The following is a 22,087-nucleotide window of genomic DNA, read 5'->3' as shown; positions in this document are numbered from 1 at the left end:
CAAGACAGGTTGAGATGGTGTAACTGATGGGGGGTTGACTTGTAAAGAAGCACATGCATTTGAGATCAATGTGGCAACTCTTTGTTAGCTGCACTGGGAGTTAATTGAGGCAACGCCTGCATCGCCTGTGATAAATAGAGCAGAGAAACAAAAGAAGGGGGTCAGTATTTATAGATCACTTTAGGACGTCTATACCGAAAGCATTCAGAGAGGCAGTAGGCAGTTCCCTTGGCGAGATGAAATCATCAGACCTTTGAAGGAATCGTGGAAGCAGGAGAAATGGAGGAACCAGATTGTGTTCTACGAGTACCGATTTGGAGGTTGAACCAGTCTGAGGTCCAGAGTACTATGGAGCAGATTTTCATTAAGGATATCTCTGTGCTTTACTCCATTTAGCTTTCCCTCAACTTTCCCTAGTCTCCTAGTCCCTGCACTACCATGCTTCTCTGTTGGAATCATATTGCACAGGTGATGATAAGTAGTGCTTGGTTTCTCTTATCTTGGTTACATCTGACTAGAGAATCTTGTTTCTCACACTCTGAGACTCCTTTAGGTGCATTTTTGCAAACTCCAATGGGTCTCCATGTGTCTTTCATTGTGGAGGGGCCAAGATTAGTGAAGTGCTGAAGGTTGTCCATTTTGGTTGTTTTTCCCATCACTACAGTGGTTCCCTCAAGCACAGCCAGTGTTATTGCTGGGTCCTTGGTCACCTAATATACAATAGCCATTCTCCCACAATTGCTCCATTTCAATGGATGGTCAGCTCTAGGAAGAGTCACGGTTGTTGCAGACTTCTTCCATTTAAGAATTATAAAGCCAACTGCGCTCTTGAGAACCTTCAATACTTCTGAATTTTTTGTAGCCTTCCCCGGATCTGTGCCTTGACACAATCCTGTCTCAAAGCTCTGCAGGCAATTCGACCTCCTGGATTGGTTTTTGCTTTGAAACACATTGTCAGCTGTGGGACCCTCTACAGATAGCTGTGTGCCTTTCCTAATCATGTCCTATCAATTGATTTAACCACAGATTGACTCCAAACAAAGTAGAAACATAGAAACATCTCAACAATGATCAACAGATTGGACGCACCTGATCCAGTTTTCAAGTGTTATAGATAAGGATCAGAATCCTTGTGGCAATGTGATATTTCAAAATTTGTTTTTAAGAAGTTTGGAAAATGTTCTAATCACCTGTTTTGATTTTGTTATTCTCACATATGTTCAGTGTTGCAGATGTGGAGGAAAGTTAATTTAAATGATTTTAGCACAAGGTTGCAACATAACAAAATTTGAAAAAGGGAAGGATGTCTGAAGACTTTCTGAATCCACTGTAAGCAATGGTCTTTTGAGTAATGGAATTCATCTGGTCAGGTAAGTTGTTCCATCATCTTGGTCTTAAGAAGCAAACAAGTAAAATGTGGGTTGGGTAGCTCTGTTATGATGTGGGGGGCATTTTCTAGGTAGTACTTAGATATTTTTATTTCCTCAGAGGCAACATATCTCTATATATATAAAATACAACGTCTGTCTGTCTGTCTGTCCACTTTTCATGAGAGAATTATATAATAATATAATTTGCTTGAACATTCTGGTATTGATTTTACGATTTCTCGCATTGCACTATATATCATAGTTCGCTTGTGGTACCGATTTATTTGTGCAATTCTGAGTGCCATGCAGCCGAGGGTAGGGGCCCTCCTCACTCACACACCAGCCTCAGGACGTACCTTACCTCCGCTTAGTTAGAAAATGAGATAACAATTTAACAGATTTAGATCAGGTTTTTTTCTATAATTTGCATGAACATTCCAGTTGACTTTACAACTTCTCTCATCACGTTAAGAATCATAGATTTATTTTTACAAATCTGAGAGACAGAATCTCAGGAGTAGGGAGCTGGGCAGGTCTCTCCTCATTCACATGCCAGCCTCTTTTTGAGTCTCTCTAAATCACGCCATGTGTTGGAGCGTACCTTGCCTCCGCTTAGCTAGCGATACCTGCTTGTTCAGCAGACACTATCATCTAGAGATTGTTAAAGAGTAACGTTTGACATTTTTCAGAGAGAGATCTCAGCTACATGTGTTTTAGAGGATAGCTGCTCATTGGCAGAGATATTACAGCCAAGGGTTGTTCTCCCTATGCGGGGGACACTCTCCCGTCAGAGCTGAACACGATCAGATACAGTGCCAACATTTGATGTTGGAGCGTACCTACCTTCCGTTTGGCTAGAGATACCTTGCCAACTTTTTACATTTTTGGCAAAGAGATCACAGCTACATTCTCACCCCTGATAGCTGTATATCAAGAGGCCCTTGGATACGAAAGCTATCAATATAAATTCTTGTCAATAGAAATTATTACATTTTTTAAAATTTTTTTTTATTGTTTTTTAAAGTTTGGCTACGTGGGTGGAGCTGTGGGGGACAGCTAGTACACTAACATGATAAATCCAATTTACTCTCCTAACTCCTGGTGCAGTTAGGTGTAGTTTGCTGAATTAGAAAAATTGATAGTATGCTTTTACTCCTTACTCCTAAGGGTATATCCAAAATCATGTCACTGAGATTTTTGAGCCACTTAGGACTGTTTTCTACTCTGAGACGCTTGATAAATACCGGCCCAGGTCTCAGTCCAGTTGTGCACTTATGGGATTCTGAGTAAGCATCCCAGACAGTGATTTCCACCACCACTGCTGCCCATCCTCAAAACACAAAAGTACTGCAGAATCTATGTCACAGATTGTATTGTAGAGAGAAGCAAAGGAATGAGGACTAATTCCCTTTTGTGTCAAACACTCAATAGCTTCCCTAAAATCCTGATCTTTTTTTTTTATTCACCTTATATCATTTTTTGTTATTTTTTGCATACCCCTTGGAGCTAGAGTACAGGGTCAGCAATTGTACAGCACCCCTGGAGCAATGGCAGGTTAAGGGTCTTGCTCAAGGGCCCAGCGGAGTAGGATCTCTTTTGGCAGTTATGGGATTCGAACAGGCAATCTTCAAGATACCAGCGCAGATCCTTAGCCCCCACTGATCTTGTATCACTTAACAAAATCATCCTACAATCCACTCTTCATGATGTCTTTAATTGTACACATTACAGCCGTCTTCACCTCTTCTGCTCATTTGAAGCAGTGACCCGTATCAGTGCTTTCATGTTTGACAAGATCAAAGTCTGTGGGGTTCCAGCATGAAAGCAGGCTGAAGATGATAAGTGCTTTTAATTACACTCCCTGGCTTCCTTCTATAATCAAGCAAACACTTCAATATTTTATTTTGTTTTTTTTCACTGAGATTTTAATATACTGTAAATGAGCCTCAGTTTTATGTCTGTATTCTGTATTCAATTCAATTTATTCCCGCATAGCACTTTTCATTGAATAAAGGGATCAGTACAATTTCACATATTTACAACTATAATGCATCAACAGTAAATCTGTAAACATTAAGGAACACAAAATTAAAGAGGATCCAGGAAGACGGGTGTACTGTACACTACATTCATTAGTAGACTTCAGCCAGAGAGACTGATCCAGGCATCTGAAAGGGAACTTCATCTGCCAGACAATCAAAGACACTGAAAGGAAGAAATTCTGAAAGATTAGTAAGAAGTACATTAGTATAAAGAAATTATTTTGGAGTCTTGGTAATGAAAGAGAGCTAATGTGGTTATAGTTCACTCCATCTCTTTGTTCTCAACATGCTTGGAGCACAAACAGTAAAAGCTGGGTCCTATTGCAAGGTACCACCAAGTCAGTTCTGATCTCTGGGAAGTCAAAAGTGTGTAACCCCCCCAACCACATGCCAAGAAGGTCTTCAACTTTGCATTTGTCAGAAGGGGATATATACTGTACATACAAAGAAAAGCTACAAGGTTTTTATTTTCTTCACCATGGGGCACGTCTTCCTCGTGAACCCCACAGGCAATACACAGTCCTAAAGCACACCAAAGACCCACAAAAGTTCTCTCTTCTTTTACCACCACTCCTCCTTAAGCTTAGTCCTCCTCCTCCTCCCGACTCTGGCTAACGAGTGGTGGTTCCTGGCTCCCTTTTATCAGGCACCTGGAAGTGCTCCAGGTGGTTGATTGCTGGCCTCCAGCTGCACTTCCAGATGCCGCGAGACCAGTGCCCAAAAGGGGCCAGTCGTTCCTGGTGCAGCACCCCCTGGCGGCGCCTGAGGAACCCCACTGAGCTGCACAGAACTCCAATCCCCATGAAGCCCTGGGGGAGTCCGAGGCACCACTGCAACCCCAGGATGCTGCCATCTAGTGTACAGGTGGAGATACCGGGCTTCCCACCCTTGTCCGCCTGGCAGATGTGGTGAAGGGGCGTCCCGGCCAGGCATGGGCCCCGGCCATCTGCCACAATATATATATCCATTATCCAACCCACTCTATCCTAACTACAGGGTCATGGGGGTCTGCTGTAGCCAATCCTAGCCAACACAGGGCACAAAGCAGGAAACAAACCCCAGGCAGGGCATCATGCCACCACAGGGCACATACACACACACACACCATATATATATTTATATATATATATAAATATATATATTGTGGAGCCGACCTGGACACAGACAGGCGGACATGTTGTTAAATACCATCACACGTTTATTTACACAATTACTTACAATTATTTGGTCACTCAGACCCAGTTCAATAAAGTGCACAAACCCCAACACACATAGTCCTGGCCACAAATGCCTTCTTCTCGGGCCGCCTCCACTCTCCTCTCTTGCCTCGTCCTTCTTCCACCCGACTCTAGCCCTGAATGAAGGGAGACGGCCTCTTTTATATTCTCCCAGATGAGCTCCAGGTGATTCCCGACACTCCTTCATTGGCCACGCCCCAGCGTGGCGGAAGTGCCGGCTGTTCTTCCGGCAGCTCTCCGGGCGCCCTTTTAATTCTTCCGCCACACCAGGAAGTGCTGAGGTAACAGGTCCTCTACAGGGTGGGGCTTCCATGCCCTCAACCCGTGGCCCCCAAAGCAAACAGGAAGGCAGCCCCCACGTGATCCGGGGGTGCGTAGACCCACATCCGGTCCCTCACGGCGTCCCGGCCGGGTCATTGCCCCTGGAATCCCTGACAATATATATATATATATATATATGTAAACAAGAAGCAGAAATGGAAAAAGTTCTGGGGCATGTCTGTGACCCTGTTTAATGTGCATGTAGAAAAAACGACGCCATTTCTCATCTGTAGGTTATAGTGAAGTTGTCAAATTCTTGAAGTGGTTCCAAAGTGCTTGTGCCTGACAATATACTGTATATATTTTTTTACCATTTCGTAAGTCTGCTTACTCTTGAGCAAGATTGTTGGGCGTTGGAGCCTATCCTAGCAAGCATAGTGTGCAAGGCAGGATCAATCCTTGGACAGGGCGCCAGCCTATCACAGGGTGAGCTCACACACACACACTTTGGACTATGCATATAAAATGTATGTACTGTATATGCATATTTAGCCATCTATACTGTATGTTAATCTGTCTTATAAACCTGCTTATCCAGAGCAGGGGTGTGGGAAGTTGGAGCCTTTGCCATCAAGCATTGAAGGCAGGAATAATCTCTGGACAGGGTGCCAGCTCATGGTAGAGTGAATACACTCACATCCAGGGCCAATTTAGCATCACCAGTCCACCTAAACTGCATGTTTTAGGACAGTGGGAGGAAACTGGATCACAGAGAAGAAGCTCGTGTTTATTTATTTATTTAGAATCTATAAATGTGAACAAAAATATTTTACCACAAAAAGTTAATAATGAGGAAGAATCCAGAAAATAAACACATGCACCAAATATTTGGCGAGGGTTCCTGCCTAGCCTCACAGGTAGCCTGACTCAACACCCATTCTGTCTTCCTTTCACCTCTTAACTAAGATATTTTATACCAGAGATCACAATTACATAACATACTAGATTAGCCCACCCCCTACTCCCAGGACACTTCTTTTCTCAGACTCAGTCTGCTTAGCCTGGCATTTGTCATAGAAGTATGAAATAAAAAGGTGTTTTTGGAACATATCAAATTAATACATATCAAATTAATCAGTTAAAAATGCATTAGATTTTTTTTAATGTATAGCACATTGCCTGGCTGTACAATAACTTATAAATGTCTATTAAATTCTGGCAATGTCCAGCAGATGGTGCTTTTGAGACTTGTTTGTATGTCTCTCTGGTTTCAACTATTAACACAGATATTTTGATTCTTAATATAGTATGTGGTTGCAACAGGACATTTAGGTATTACATGGTTTTATTGGGGGCGGCACGGTGGTGTAGTGGGTAGCGCTGCTACCTCGCAGTTGGGAGACCCAGGTCCTCCCCGCATGGAGTTTGCTTGTTCTCCCCGTGCCTGCGTAGGTTTCCTCCGGGTACTCCAGTTTCCTCCCATAGTCCAAAGACATACAGGTTAGGTGCATTGGTGATTCTAAATTGTCCCTAATGTGTGCTTGGTGTGTGTGTGCGCGCCCTGTGGTGGGCTGGCGCCTTGCCCGGGTTTTGTTTCCTTCCTTGCACCCTGTGTTGGCTGGGACTGGCTCCAGCAGACCCCCGTGACCCAGTAGTTAGGATATAGCGGGGTGGATAATGGATGGATTTTTTTTTTTGTGATCAAGATGCTAAGCCTCAGTGGTTTAGGAAAGTAAGAATTTGTGGTAAAGGAGAAAAAGTTATAGACAAAAAAGCTAGAGACATTAGACTGAATCAGTAGATGTGCATAAAGTTTATGGAAACAAACAGGAGCTGGGAAAAGGCTCATTAAATGTAGTCTATGAACATATTTAAATTAAATAAACTGATGATTAGGACTCCTTGAGGAATATGAAATATTTTTAAATATTGTGTCCCAGCAATGAGGTGTGGTTAAGGTGAGATTCCAACACCACTTAGAGGGGAGGAGAAATTACATAGAAAACAGCAGAGAATAAGAAAATGTCATCTTGAGAGGAGAGAAGGAGCAGATAAGGGGATGATTAGGTAGAGGATCAATTACAATGACACTAGTATGATGACCCCTAGTGATGAGCGAGATAGACTGAAAAAAGAATGATTAAAAGAGACTACAATTTTCAAGTGGTTCAAGGTTAGGACAACCAAACATATCACACTTATATATTTTAATGACCTGTAGGGTGTGAGAGACAGAGATCTGAAATTAGTCCCTTTACACTGAATGCTTTATAAGTGGCCCTGAAAAGGACCTTTGTGGTTTCTTCAGTGCCCTGTTGGGGTTCTTAGGTGCCACAAGACTGTGCTGCTAAGGGAAGACTGCTCTGGTGTCTGTAGAACCCCAGGGCCATTTACCTGCAATGACTCTAAAAGTCCTCTACTTGGCACTTCTCTTCATAGTCTACATACTTTACTATGTCACAGTTTCTCTTCATTGTATTCCATGTTTGAGGATCACTCCCGATAAGTCAAAATCATTAATGCCAGTTTTCATTGGACACAGAGGATGCAGAACACCTGACAAAAATCAGCAGAGACAAAGCACTCAGTTAAGAAAGGAAAACACTACTTAAGCAAATTTGAGAACTGTCCTACATTTTCACAAAAGCTGAAAACTTAATGATTTACCCGTGGATGACACCCTCTAATAATTTGCCTATATTAACTAAGGAAAAAAATGTAATGTTAGTGGTTGGCAAAAATGGAAATAGTGAAGGTATTAGAAATAAATGTGATCCCTTAGCATCAAAAGTCAAGGCGGAGGTAAAGAATTTAAGTGTAATCATGGACTCTGACCTAAACTTTAAATCACACATTTATCATTTAAGGAGTGTTGCGAAAGTTAGACCCTTATAACGCTGCAAGATGGTGAGAAATTAATTCACACTTTTGTTTTTAGTCAATTAGACTACTGTAATGCAAAAATGGCTACTCAAGAAAGACATGAATCAGTTGCAATTAGTGCAGAATCTTAACTAGAAAAAGAAAATCTGAGCACACCTCACCAGTTTTAGTGTCCTTACATTGGTTACCCTTGTCATTTAGAATTGACTTTAAAATACTACTAATGGCGTATAAAGCCTTAAATAATCTTCCTATAACTTTCCTATATATTGGAGTGCTTGTCCCTCTATAATTCCACGAGTCCAACTTAAAAGAAGTGATGGGGGAGCTTTTTGCATTTATGCAACAAAAATCTGAAATACTTTACCAAAAGAGTTACACCAGATTAATACAGTGGAACATTAAAAAAAAATGCTAAAAACCCATTATTTTAATTTGTATTTTTGTACTACTTTTCTCTACTTTGTTTTCCAGTTCTTCCCAACTTTTTTCCCAGCGCCTCATGATGTTTTGAGAGGCCAGAGTGACATACTAGTAGTTTAGCAGCCAATGTTGGATGGGACTGCTGAATGAGTATATACTGATGACCTTAGTAGTGTCCAGTATGCTGGATTAACTGCTATACTGGATGAAGCTCTTCTTCCAGTACGGATTTAATAAAAACTGCATTACAAGTAGGTTAATAATTAGCAGAAAATGTCTTTTTTTATAGACTTGTATGTGACCTGAATGTATCATGTGAGCCCTTTAATAGTATTACCCACAGTGCTGTGCAGTTGATACAAACAGGAAGGAGTGAAGAATCCACATGCTTTAGTGTGGTGCTTATTTCATAGCAGTGGCAGTGAGCGAGCAGAAGTGTCAGGGAAAACTAAACACTTTACTTTTTGTTGTTGAATCTGTGGGGGCCAAGCATCAGTGAATCCATGCCTTCTGGCACTTTTGCCACTCTTTATAATTCTGATGTTTAATTCCATATATATTTTTTTTCAGGAAGGCATGGTCGCATAGTAGTAAGCACTGCTGCCACGCAGCTCTTGTTACAGTTTTGGCTATTATAATCGGTCCAACACAGTTAACAGAAACTTTAATACCACTGCACCATTATAATCTACTCAAAACTAGTTCAGTTTCTCATTCCTCATTGACCTCAATGCATTTCGCCAAGTTTGATGCAGTTTCCTTTCAGAATGCTCCCAGAATGTGAGGTAGTGTTTGCGCTGGTTAGATGATGCAGTCCCTCGCAATGTTCTATCTATCTATGTCTAAAGCAACGTTCCATGGCAGCCAGGATCAGCATGCCAGTAATTGGAATCATAACATGGCAGCACCCAAATGCAAAACAAAATAATGTTGTGAATTAGTCAGTCATATATTCAGGAAATATTATAATGCAAGGAAACAACTCAGAAAAGTTCTAGTGTTATATTCCTGTGTATGTTTTTTGTTCTGAAAATTCTAATTTTAAGAGAAAACTTAACAAATCCTAATACTTTGTTCTTTCCCGCTGCAATCAAATGTTACTCTGTGGTAATTAAAGTCTACCTAACCTAAGCAAGGACCTTCGATTTATTGTCACCTCTTTATCAAATGGTTTCCTTTTCTTACCTCAACACAAACCTCTCATTCCTTCTTCGACATTGCCTTTGCTGAGGTGCCCTGGATGAGACATCAGATAACAGCAGTAGATTTTGTGAGTAGGAAGATGACGTGATGGTGGAAGTGTTTTGATATCAGCAGCTGTTCTAAATTATTTGGATGATCTGACTCCAAGAAATTGTGATTATAAAACATTTCCTCTTTAAATTATTTGCTGTCTTTTGTTTGTTCCACTTTACGCAGTGATATGGTTTTAATTTTTTCCGCAAAAACGGAGTGTTAATGTTATGCTCAGTCTGTAATATTTTCTTATTCTTCTTAAAAGATGGTCCATATAGGCAGGCATACATCTTCTACTTTTAGGGTCATCATGTGTCCATAAGGCCTTCATATAATTCTTTTCTCAGGTTAGGATTAAGGCCTGTTAGTTTCTGTTTCTTTTGTTTCTGTTTCTCCTAACATCTGGGTAGCAAAGAAGACCTTCATGAGCATGAATTCATGTAGGTCTTATATTCATTTTAATATTAGCCATGTCAGTGATTCTGAGGTGCATCACTCCAGGGTAGACTCTTTGGAAAACCTCTTATAGCAGATCAGAGCATTTAATTCTTTTTAACCACCATAAAGAAAATTCTTAGCATGGAGTCTGAGTAGCAGAAATCAATATCGTTAGAATGATTCTCATTCCTCCTTTCCAAACAATATATGCTTTCATGTTCTGTATTCTTTTTGTTATGGAATATCAACTTCAGATGAGGATACAGAGTGTGGTACAAGGTTCAGTCATATTTTGGGAATAATCTCCCAACAAGCAAGCAGTTTCACCTTAATGTTATGCCCAGGAGGCAGAAGACTTCAAAGGTAGACTGGAAGACAAGGAAGTATTCAAAAAATGCAAGGGGCAGAACCATGAAACAACCATCAGTAACTTAAGCCAAGAATGATGAGAGGAAAATCAAAGTCTGAAGGAGTGCAGAGAGTTCAAAAACCAGAGAAATGCTAATTTTTTTCAAAAAGGTTTGAAATGTTTTGGAATATGTGTAGTTGGATAGGGAAGCATACCAATGGATTAGCTTTTATGCTATTATGCCACGATTGACAGGTCATGACCTCTAAGGACACTCCCACTCCAGGACGGTCCTAGCAATGGTAATCAACAATAGCGTTGTCATAATGGCCCAAATCCTAATTCAAAATTGAAACTTTAACTATATTTGAAAAACAAATGAACCCATTGGATACTTTAGGGTATAAAATTCACCAACAGAAGCAGACAATATTCAAAATACGAGTCCCTGACACTTAATTAACCAGTTTGTGTTCCTTTTGTTGTAGATATTGATAGGACTTTCTGTTTGAAGCAGGGTTGTATCATGTCCAGGTTGCAGTGGCTTAAGAAAGTCTATAGAAAGGAAAATGTTGGTATATATTACTAATATTTAATGATATGGTGCCTTTAGAAGTTTGTACACTGATGCATCCTGAAAGACTTGGAGAAATTAGAGTCTGACTCGAACTGCCATTTTGGTAAGAACGACTTTACTGGATATGTTTGTCTGCGGTGGACTGGAACCCTGCCTGGGGTTTGTTTCCTGCCTTGCACCCTGTGTTGGCAGGGGTTGGCTCCAGCAGACCCCCGTGACCCTGTAGTTAGGATATAACGGGTTGGATAATGGATGGATGGATGGATGGATATGTTTAATAATAATAATAATAATTCATTACATTTATATAGCGCTTTTCTCAGTACTCAAAGCGCTATCCACACAGGGAGGAACTGGGAAGCGAACCCACAATCAGGTGAAATGGTGCTTTTGCATATTCTAGGTTTGTAAACACATCATTTAGAATATGCATAGAACAATTAGAGCATCCATCGGACATTTTACCTGATGTCTTCATGCCCATTCTGAAGTACTGATGTTACTGCACTTTGATTTAATGTCCATATGTAGTAGAAAAACATTCTTATAAACACAGCAGGACCTTTCATTGACACGCACAGTGATCTAACATGTGGCTGACCATAGCGTTTCACGCTCAGTGGAAAAAAGACACTTAGAGTACAGTGATTGTCAGTAACTGACCCAGCAACTGTCTGGTAGACACATCTAGCTCTGGGGTAGTGTAGCATCAATCAGCTGCGGTTTAGTAATTCACCTGTCCTAAAAGAATGTTCTCTTACTTTAATGAAGCACTGCAATGGTCCGGCAAAGAAACTGTGAAAGTGCAGGAGACTCAGTATGAAAGCTAGATAAGCAACATGGTTTATTGTGGACCAATGAAAAAAATCCTGTATGAATCAAAGAGATTTTTAATTGTGAAACTGTTACACAATATAGAGCTTCATCTTACGTGAGGAATACATTCTTAATGTAGAGATATAGTATATATAAAAAGTATGGACGTTTTGACATTTTGTTGTACAACAGTGATTCACAGTGGATTTCATTTGGCTTTGTTGACACTCATCAACAAAAAGAAATCGTTTAATGTCAATGTGAAAACGGGTTTCTGCAAAGTGGTCTCAACTAATTACAAATATAAAATGCAAAATAACTGATTGCATAAGTATTTCACCCCTTGGATAAGATGAACCAAAATCATCACAGGTTTTAAAAGTCACAGAATTAGCTCAGTGGCGATCACCTATCTGGGCTTTTTTTTGATTGTCATATACAGAAAAGAACACAACAAGCACCGCCATGAAAAGGTGATTGAAAAGCCGATTAAAACAAGAAAATATCCAAGGCACTGAATATCTTTTGGAGTCGAGCTAAATCAATCATTAAGAACTGGAAAGAGCATAGCACAAGTGTAAATCGGAATAGAGCAGACCAACCACTAAAACGGAGTGATGGTGCAACAGAACGTTTAGTGAGGGAGGTCAACCAAGCAACTACAGTATGATAACTCTGAGGGAGTTACAAGCTGCAGTGTAGTGCCAAGACTGGACAGACTGTGCAGATAACAATTGTTACCCAGGTGCTTTATTAGTTGCTCCTTTATTGGAGAGTGGCAAAGATAAAGAACACACATGTAGTCTTGGCTAGAGTTGGACAAGAGTTGGTCACTGTGAAGTTTAGGAAATAAGTACAGTGGATCAGGAGTTTTATTTTAAAATGAGTTCATCAAGAAAACAAGGACACAGTTAGAAGCTTGTTAAGGGTACCTGTATATTTTGCAGAAACATTAGGAAGTTTTTCTTTACAAAGAGAACCATAGACAAATACTGTAATGGAATAAGTGAACAAGTACTGGTGTGGTAGGACAGTAAGAATTAAGTGGATTGGACTGTGGTGAGCTTTTTGGGCTGAATGGCCTGTTCTTGTCTAGATTGTTCTAAAAAAAAGGGAAGGTTGGATGGTCTAATGAGTGCAAAATTGAGCTTTTTGGCAATCAGACTAAATATCCATCCATCCATCCATTATCCAACCCACTATATCCTAACTATAGGGCCACGGGGGTCTGCTGGAGCCAATCCCAGCCAATACAGGGTGCAAGGCAGGAAACAAACCCCAGGCAGGGTGCCAGCCCACCGCAGTCAGACTAAATACCATGTTTCAATACAGCACATTATTCTTTTATATGATTTTTGTATTTTTAAACTGTGGGGCAGAGGGGTAAATCAAGGAAAAAATATGTCTTTGTGCTAAACATTATGGAGGGCCCTGTATACTGTATAGCACCTGCATCAATTATTCTTGTTTATTTCTATTTTTAATTGTGTCTTTGTAGGAGACTGTGATTATTAGTTGAAAGACACTGTTTTGCATAATCTTGGCCCTTGCCCTGATAAACAAACAATCATTTTGGTGTTTACCTCACTCTCTCACCAACTGGTCTGCTTTGGAACAACCCTAGATATCCCAGGACGAATTTGTGCATGGGGCATTACAAATCTTATCTGGCTACCTTTGAACCAGGGTTCTGTGGGTCAGCAGTACCAACAGCTGTGCCATTCCAGTATCCTTTCATTCATACAATTTTTTAAAATATATATATTTTACTTACCTTAATTTTATTTAACTTTCAAAAACCAAAACATTAAATGGTGCACTACTCAATCTATATATATAAAATTCTTTTCACGTTTGAAACGGAAATTACGTATGACCACACGAAACAGAAATTACGTATGACCACAGAACATATTATAATACAGGAACTAATCACTTCGTTTGTGGACGCCATTTTTATATCATCTTTATGAATTGTTATTATTTGTGTGAGTTACTTTACTGATACAGAAAAGAAGTAAACACAAACACGCTGATCTATCCCATAGAATTGCGCCCCGCGTCGCCCTTTCCCAGCCCTCCTTTCTGGATTCCAGCGCTGAGCCGTCCGCCGCCAGGCACGTTCTGACAGAGAAGTTTTATTTATTCGTGAACCCGTGACTGTCACGGAAACTGACACATTATAACTTTTTTTTTTAATTGCCAGTACTTAATAGTAGAAGAGATGAGGAAAACAGCTTTGTGTCTTTCTACTTTTTAACTGCGCCGAGCTGTAAACAATGTGAAGACGACACTGGCTTCAACGGCGAGGGGTCGTGAGAACAAAGTGGACGCTCTGAGACGTGGAATGTCGGGCTGCTCTGCCGGGTCGAGAGCTTCACAGTTTCAGGTGGCGTCCTCTCTTCTTGCACTGTTTGTGACACTTCGAGTGCCCCGTCTGCTCCTGGGAGAGTGGAAATCATTGAGAATGAGTGTAATCGGTGCCATCGAAGCAAAACTCTCTTTGTAAATTGTGCTTCACGACTACTTACTGTCCCTTAAGGTAAGTTCAGGTCACTAAAACCCCGCAACATTCAAGGTTGCTTTTGTGATAAATTCTTTTAAGAAGATGGAGGGTTTACATCTAAGAAGATGTACCAACCTCTTCAAGTTAAGTTTTGGACTTGGGAATTGTTTGGACCTTCTGGCCGTTAAGCACGGAAGGGCAGCATCCACATTTCTCAGAATTATTTTTCTCTTAAATCACAGGCACGTAGTGCAAGGTTGTCAGGCAGAAATTTGCAGGATAGAATAGAAAATGTAATTTCTATACCACATCGGTCGTGTAGCGCCTTTCACAAGGGATCTGCTACCGAGAGATGATCCAAATACATTTAGGCTGCTGTTAGTGCTACTTACCTGTTGTTTTATAGTGCCTTTAAAATGTACTTTACCCGTAAGCACTCCAGTACTGCTCAAGGTATCTTTACTTCTTACATGTTAATGTTTTACTGTAATAATTTATATACTACGTTTTATTTTTTTCCCGTGCACTCAGTGAGTGAAGCCACTGGGTAATCAGCTAGTCAGAAATATAATAATGTAAAAGATACAATCCTTCACTTCAAAATGAATGCAGAGAAAACAAAGGAAAAATAAAAATACAAAGACAAGATTCAACCCCAAACTTAGGATTGATGCATTTTCCAAACTAATTGGTTCCATAACAGAGTCACTACGGTCTTAATCCTGACACCATGAGATGCAAAGTGGGGCATATGCATACCCTGGATGGGACTCTGGGTGGGATATCTGTATAGACTCACTAACTTGCAGTTTTTAAAGACACCAATCCTTATGACTTTCTTGTTTTTCAGATCCAGTAAGAAGCCGGGAGTACTGAAGAAACCTCACAAGAACACACGGAGAACAAGCAAAGCTTACAATGACAGTTCCTTGGTCAGGTCCTCGGTGGTGTCAGGCAGCAATACCACTACACTCCCCTGCTGTGTAGAACATAGTGTGATGAACATTTTAAACACACACACACATGCTATGCCAAGTGCTGCTTTAATGCTGACAAACAACTCTATTTAGCTAAACAAATTCTCCCCCTGAATCTAAAGTAAAGCCTCAGTGCACAAAGCTTGATGCCCCTTCTGAATGTAAAGTGCAAGCCTTGGCCACCGGCAGAGCTGGAAGCCCCACCTCTTTTTTTTTTTTTCTCCAGAGTTATTTCAGATGAGCGCAGTAAAAGGACAAAAATACCCTGAAAGTTGGGCTATAATTGGACGGAACTGTCAGCCTCTTTTTATTTCCATGAGCCACTCTGTGAAACTCTATACTTGGAACTCCTCCCACTCCTATTTACTGATCAAAAGCGTCTTAGGGAATTTTACCTCACTTTTACTACAACTTTACACTGGATCAGCCCTGTGGATTTATCACCACTAACTTTTGTGCTGCATTTTGGAAGCCGTTTGCAGGCTTTGATCCCAGGAAGATGCTGCATTATTTTGGCTGCTATACCAACATCAGACTGAGCCTGTAAGACGTGTTCTCCTGGATGGTGTTCATTGGCTAGCTGGAATTTTTAATCAGGTGAGTGATCACTTAATTGCTTATTGGTTATTGTGTTCCCAGCATCTGTTATACCAGAGCTGATTAATCAGCCTAGAAGATGTTGGCTGCATTTATTGAATGCCATCCATGACTCAGTGTAAGCTTTTGAAAATTTATTTTAACATTCACTTTCACTTAAAGTTTTTTTATTTTTGTCTCTCTTCATAATAGTGATAATAAAAATAATAATTATATTATCAAGTGATAATAATAATAATAATAATAATAATAATAAAAATAACATACTTTGCATACTTTTTCTTTGCAAGTAAAGAAATGAACAAGCGTTTTAGACTGTTATTGCCTCTTGGACCTCTAAAAGATTCTGATCTCTTCATTTATTATAAGTACACTATAACCCTAAAAAATATAAAGTCTACACAAGGTTTATTGTTAAACTGGACTTTCTTTTGAAAGATGCCAGGGCAGGACTTTTTAAAGGTTTTCATAGTCTAATCTTACAACTTTATAAAGCTTAGGTGTACAGCAACGACATTTGCTCACTCTAATCCCTGAGCTGTCATTAGTCGCCTGCTCAAGGAATTTGGCTTGCATTGCATGCTATTACAGTAAAGAGGTTTTACTTTGGGAGACTTTCAGAATGGCTCACCCTCGGGGTTTAGGATGACAGAAACGGCTTCCAGCTTTTCCAAAGTATCCCTGCTGGAGACAATGCCTCTCGGGATGTGTCCCAAGCCATATAAAGGGGAGGCTGAACTGTGCTGTGTGAAACAATCAACAGCAGAGTCGGCTGGCATGTCCCACCATTGAGCTGAAAACACATTGAACGTTTCAGAAGTCTTTTAAATTTCATTCATTCTAACAAGTTCAGTGGGCCTGCAGAATTGCATACAATCTTTTCACATTCTTTTTATATCACTGGAGGAGATACTATTAGCCAAGCAAACAAGCTTAATGGTCTTACTGGCCTCCTATAATTAGTCACATTTTTTAGTTCTTATAATGAGGTGGCACACTTGTTTGTGCAGCTGCCACACAGCTCCAAGGATCTGGGTTCCTCTTCCAGCGCTCGTATTGTCTGTGATGGCTGGGCTGCTAACATCACTTCAACAGAGGCCAACTGAATCCACAAATTAATTAAAAAGGGAAGGCTCATTTATGGGATGCAGTCTCAACCAGCTGAAGTTATTAGTGGCGGAGAGAATGAAGACAAAACTGATGGTCATTAGGAGTGATGCTGCACCTCCTTTGTATAGCACGATAGCATTAAATGTTTTTAAGTAAAAAAATATTTAGGAGGAGTTTGTTGAGAACTTCACACCTACAGCAATACACCTTTAGAATGCCTTATCTATCTATCTGTCTATCTTATAACATCTTTTCTATCTATCTATCTATCTATCTATGAAAGGCAACTCAGTTAGATCCTGGAGGTCCGCAGTGACTGCAGATTTTCATTCTAACCAGTTTTATAATTAGAAGAACAGATAATGAAACATGTCTTGCTAGTGCGTACATTCTTCCAAAACACATATTCTATACTTTTTGTTATCTGAGAACTTTATCCATATGTTTTGTTGCCCTTCCCTTCTGTCTACTTTGTTTCAAAACATTTTATTAGCACAAGCACTTCATGGTGCACAGACACAGGTTTAAATGGAAGCACGTTAGCTGGAGAGCTGGAGGTTTCTTTGTCATTCCTGCTATGGCTGGTTAAGAAAACAGAAAACTATTAAAAAACTAAAAGCAAAAATAGGCAATTAATGGCTCTGAAGTGTAACAAGAAAGTTAACTAAAAGTAAGCCCAAACAGTGTTGCTTTATTTGTAAAAAAAAAAAAAAAAGGTTAAAAACAAAAACCTGCAGCCATCGTGGACTTCCAGGACTGTAATTGAGTATCCCTGTTCTATGGCAATACACCTTTGTAATTTCACATCGTGACTGCTCTCTTATCTTTAGCCCAATCAGAAATTTTCTTCTTTTCTGTCATTAATGCGTATATTCAGAGGGGCGCTGTTGTTGTTTATAATAATGTTTATCGCGCTTCTGTTAAAAACCCTACAGGATTTCTCTCTGAGGACAAACAAAGTTCTGTCTATTGCTGCACTCACTTGCTCTTGGATTTTTCAGAGCTCTGAGTTGTGATATTTCACCTTCTCACTTGAGTGCATTCGAGTGGGTTTCCGTATTTATGGAATATTTATGAAATATGTGAGGTCGCTGCTGATTTAACATTCGGCCTGCTAAAAAAAAGCATTTCAACCACAAATAGCATTTCGGGAAAGCCAAATTATATGTTTTATTTTAAACAATTGACCAAGGTGAAAGGTCAGCGTTACGTCACAGCTCAAACTATATGTATAGCTTTGTCTGAATTTTCCAACTTGTAATTCTGAGCTTGTCTAGCGTTCTCACTGTATTTCCGACTCGACAACTCAGACTTTCTGTCTGCACGTGAACACCATACAACTATCTACAGCATCAATGGTTTGCTCCTGCCTTACAGTCAATGTTACTGGAGTAGACTTTGGCTCCCAACAGATTACAATAAAAAATTGGGTTTAGATAATGGATGGATGGGCTTAGGGCTGAGTTGTAGCATATTTTGCACTGTTGTTGTTAATTAAGAGCACACAGTCTTTATATTATATAGTGCTTATGAAAAGTATTCAACCACTTGATTTTATTGTTATACAGTGTAAAAGGCGCTATATAGCGCCCGACCCGGCACAGACCACGCAGAGGCAACGTGTACAAAACACTCAGGCTTTATTATTTTCTTCAGCTGTGTGACACGTCTTCCCCGTGCCACACAGCCCAAACACAGTCCCAAAAGCACAAAGCCACAAAACTCACTTCTCCACCTTCTCTTCCACCACTCCTCCGCAAGCTTAGTCCTCCACCTTCCAACCCTGGCTCCCCGAGTGGTGGTGGCTGGGGCCTTTTATAGCCCACCGGAAGCATTCCAGGTGATTAACCACCTGGTCCTAATTGAACTTCCGGGTGGGGCTGAAAGCTCGTCCAGCCGGGCTGTGGGAAGCAGGCAGCTCCCCCTAGCGGCCATGCCGGGCCCCAACCAAGCTGTGGAGGACTCCATCTCCCATGGAGCCCTGCGGGCGGTTGGGGAATCACCGTCGGCCAGGGAGGCTGCCACCAAGCGTCCCGGGGGAGGTATTGGACTGCCCATGGCGACTCCGAACGGAACAGGGTGTCCCTGCGGGCATGGGAGAAGCAACAGCATTGAATCACCCAAAGACATGAACGTTAAGGTTAAGTGCCAGCTGTCCATTAGAGAGTTGTAAGTGAATGTGTGTGTCTATATGACAGACTGGTGTCATCTCTGGGCTTAGTTCTTGCCTTGCATGTGATGTTAAACTCCCACTGTCCTTCTCCTTGTAATAAGTAAAGCAGCTACAAAAATTGAATGGGTGGCTCTTTGAGAATTGGTGGTGCATTAAAAAGTATCTCCAGGGTCTTTAGAAACATATTTAGCATAGTCACTCAGTGGCGTTATTAGGGTTGACATCACTTAATGCAGTGACCAAAGCCGGATTAAGACCCCCACAGGCCCTTGGGTGACTTGGTGAATAGAGCTTTTTTACAGAGAGTTGATCGTACTTTAAACAATGAAGCATGCAGACACCCTGCTGTTTAATGCACTTCGACGATTCCCAATATAAATGGTGTGCGGATATTCGATTAAGTGGAGGGGGAGTCCTCCTTGGTGATTTCAGCACACAGACACTCGATCGTTTCATTGAGCACGATAGGGGAGTTGCTGCACAACAATTTCATAGACGGACATTTTAGGGGTTGCCCCCCTTTGATTTTTAAAATTTTTTTTTTTATTTTATTGAAATAAAAAAAAATTCCAGAAGTTTAACAAAACTGGTTTGAAACAAATCGACCCCCACCCATGAGAAAGAGAGCCAGGTCAACAGAGTAGCACTTTAATAATAGTAAAAATATGTAAGTAAATAAATAAAGATAGATAGATAGATAAAATAGAAAAAAGAGAGGAGAGAATCCACTTCCTCAATTTAAATGCTTATTTTAAAATGTTATTGATTAGATCCTGCCAGGTTTTGAAAAAGGTTTGTACAGATCCTCTAAGTGAGAATTTGATTATTTCAATTTTAGATAATATATAACATCAATTACCTACTGACTTAACAGAGGTGGGTTAGGATTCTTCCAGTTGAGCTAGATAAGTCTACACACTAATAGTAAAGTAAAGGCAATCACAGTTTGTTTGTCCTTCTCCACTTTAAGCCCCTCTGTGAGCCCACCAATCACAGCTGTTAGTGGATTAGGAGAGATTGTGACACCAAGGCTGTCTGAAAGGCACTTAAAGATTTTGGTCCAGAATGATGTTAATTTGGTGCAGACCCAAAAAATGTGGCCCAGTGAGGCAGTGACGTAGCGTAGTGGGGTCGGCAGGGGCGGCCCGCCCCGGCACTTTTAGGGTGTGGAAAAGAATTACTGCATATTTTAGTCTTTTAAATTGAAATACCTAAATAAGGGGGTTGCAAAATTTTCCTCCGCCCCCAGGCGGCTGACACCCACGTTACGCCACTGCAATGAGGCTGGAGCTCGATTGCAGCGTTCACAGGTTGGATCTTGCCCTGGAAACATTTTGGACAATTTTAAATGAGAGAGATGTGCTCAATATATAATTTTGAGTTGAATAATTCTATGCATTGCACATATGGAGCTCGAGTGAATTCTGTGCATTCCTACCTTCCACTCCGTTTCTGAAATGTTGAGTGAGAGATCCTTTTCCCATTGTACTCTGGGATCTTTAAAAGGAACAGACTTTAAAATGTTTTATATATTACAGAAATGCTGTTTGAGTCCTCAAGACTGATCAAAATTTCTTCCAGTATGGAGGTACGTGGGAGGTGAAGAAAATTGGGCAGGTTTTGTTTAACAAAGTTTCTAATTTGAAGATAGTGAAAGAAATGTGTTTTTGGAAAAATAAATTTGGGGTGTAATTGTTCGTAGGATGTGAAAACATTGTTTATGTTCAGATCGCTAAGTTATTTAATTACGAATGTTTTCTAGACATTAAAAAATGTGTACGTTTGAGAGGGTGGAAAAAGGTGATTCTTGTGCAGATGTGCGACAGATAAAAGCTTCTCTATCTTAAAATACTTCCTACATTGGTTCCATATTCTGAGTGAGTGAAGCACTGTTGTGGTGTTAGTATATTAGTGATGACTTGTACTTATTGGGGTACAAAGCAAGTAATATAAAGAAGTACAGCAGGATTTTTGATTTGATATACTTTATTAATCCCTGAGGGGAAATTGTCTTTGGGGATTAGAGCCCATTGTACAGCACCCCAGAATCAATTTTCAGCTGAAGGGCCTTCCTCAAGGGCCCAACAGAGTAGAATCCCTTCTGGCAGTAATGGGACTTAAACCAGCAACCTTCCAGATACGAGTGCAGATCCTTAGCCTGGGAGCCACCACTCCGGTGCGTTCTACACTCCCCACACCAAGCACACCCCCCTAGTGTTGCTACTGTAGTTACTGTCTGTAGAATATGGCAAAACTTCTTTGTTGCTGTCCTTTCATTGTCCAAAGTCTTCATCTTACTTTAATGAAATCAGAGTGCATGCAAGTGTGTCCTATAATGAGTCGACACTGCGGTGATTATGCATACCTTTCACTTAGTGCTGCTAGGATGGGATCCAGCTTCCCATTATCTTGCAGGAGAAATATATAAATGTGCTTTAAACATTCATGTTTAGAACCCACTCAATCTTGTTATGAGGAGCATGAGTCTATCTTAGTAGCATTTGCCATGGGGAAAGAAATAACGCTTTACAGGGCAAAAGTCCATCATAGGATACACACCCAGAACAAGACAATCCAGAACCCATTAGTAGTAAATGAACAAAACTCCACATTGACACTGGGAGAAGACACAAACTCCACAGAGACAGTGACTGGGCCAAAACGTCACCCTGTTGGCGCTGTGAGGCAACAGTGCTAACCAATGCAGTACCATGTTTGCTAAACCATCACTAGATTCTTTTATTTATTATCTAGACCATTTCAGAATACCAAACACCAATTAATAATTTACACTCCATCCTTCCCAGTGAGCGTGAGGAACCTACAGTTTGTGTTCCTTAAGAGCATTTAAGAGAAACACACAATTAAAGCTGGGACTCTGAATGATGTTTAAAGCCAGTAGATTTTTCCCTCCCTTCAGAATATTAAAAAAGAAAGATATGTTTGGAGCTTCTTGTGCTATGCGTTTATTGGCCTTGCCAATGGCATACGAGTGTGAATCGGAGAAGCGCTGCTGTTAATAAGCTTCAAGCAAAGCGATACGCTGCTTATCGTGTCAGCAATATTTAGGCACCAACTTCAAGTATTTCTT

General features: G+C 40.5%; 1 protein-coding gene across 2 annotated transcripts in view; it reads left to right on the top strand.

Moving 5' to 3' along the window:
• The first annotated feature begins 15,384 nt into the window (after positions 1-15,384).
• The window catches only part of col22a1 (collagen, type XXII, alpha 1), a 401,136-nt gene continuing 394,433 nt past the window's right edge, over positions 15,385-22,087 (top strand). Inside the window, exon 1 of one of the 2 annotated variants that reach the window (XM_039736672.1) lies at positions 15,385-15,713. The gene's annotated coding sequence lies outside the window, so the exon portion shown is untranslated. The remainder of the gene's footprint in view (positions 15,714-22,087) is intronic. The other variant, XM_039736671.1, reaches the window with a different exon arrangement.

The sequence above is a fragment of the Polypterus senegalus genome, chromosome 15 (genome assembly GCF_016835505.1).
Source record: "Polypterus senegalus isolate Bchr_013 chromosome 15, ASM1683550v1, whole genome shotgun sequence".
NCBI classification, from domain to species: domain Eukaryota; kingdom Metazoa; phylum Chordata; class Cladistia; order Polypteriformes; family Polypteridae; genus Polypterus; species Polypterus senegalus.
The sequence above is the reverse complement of the archived record's forward strand: the minus strand, read 5'-3'. Positions and strand labels throughout refer to the sequence as shown.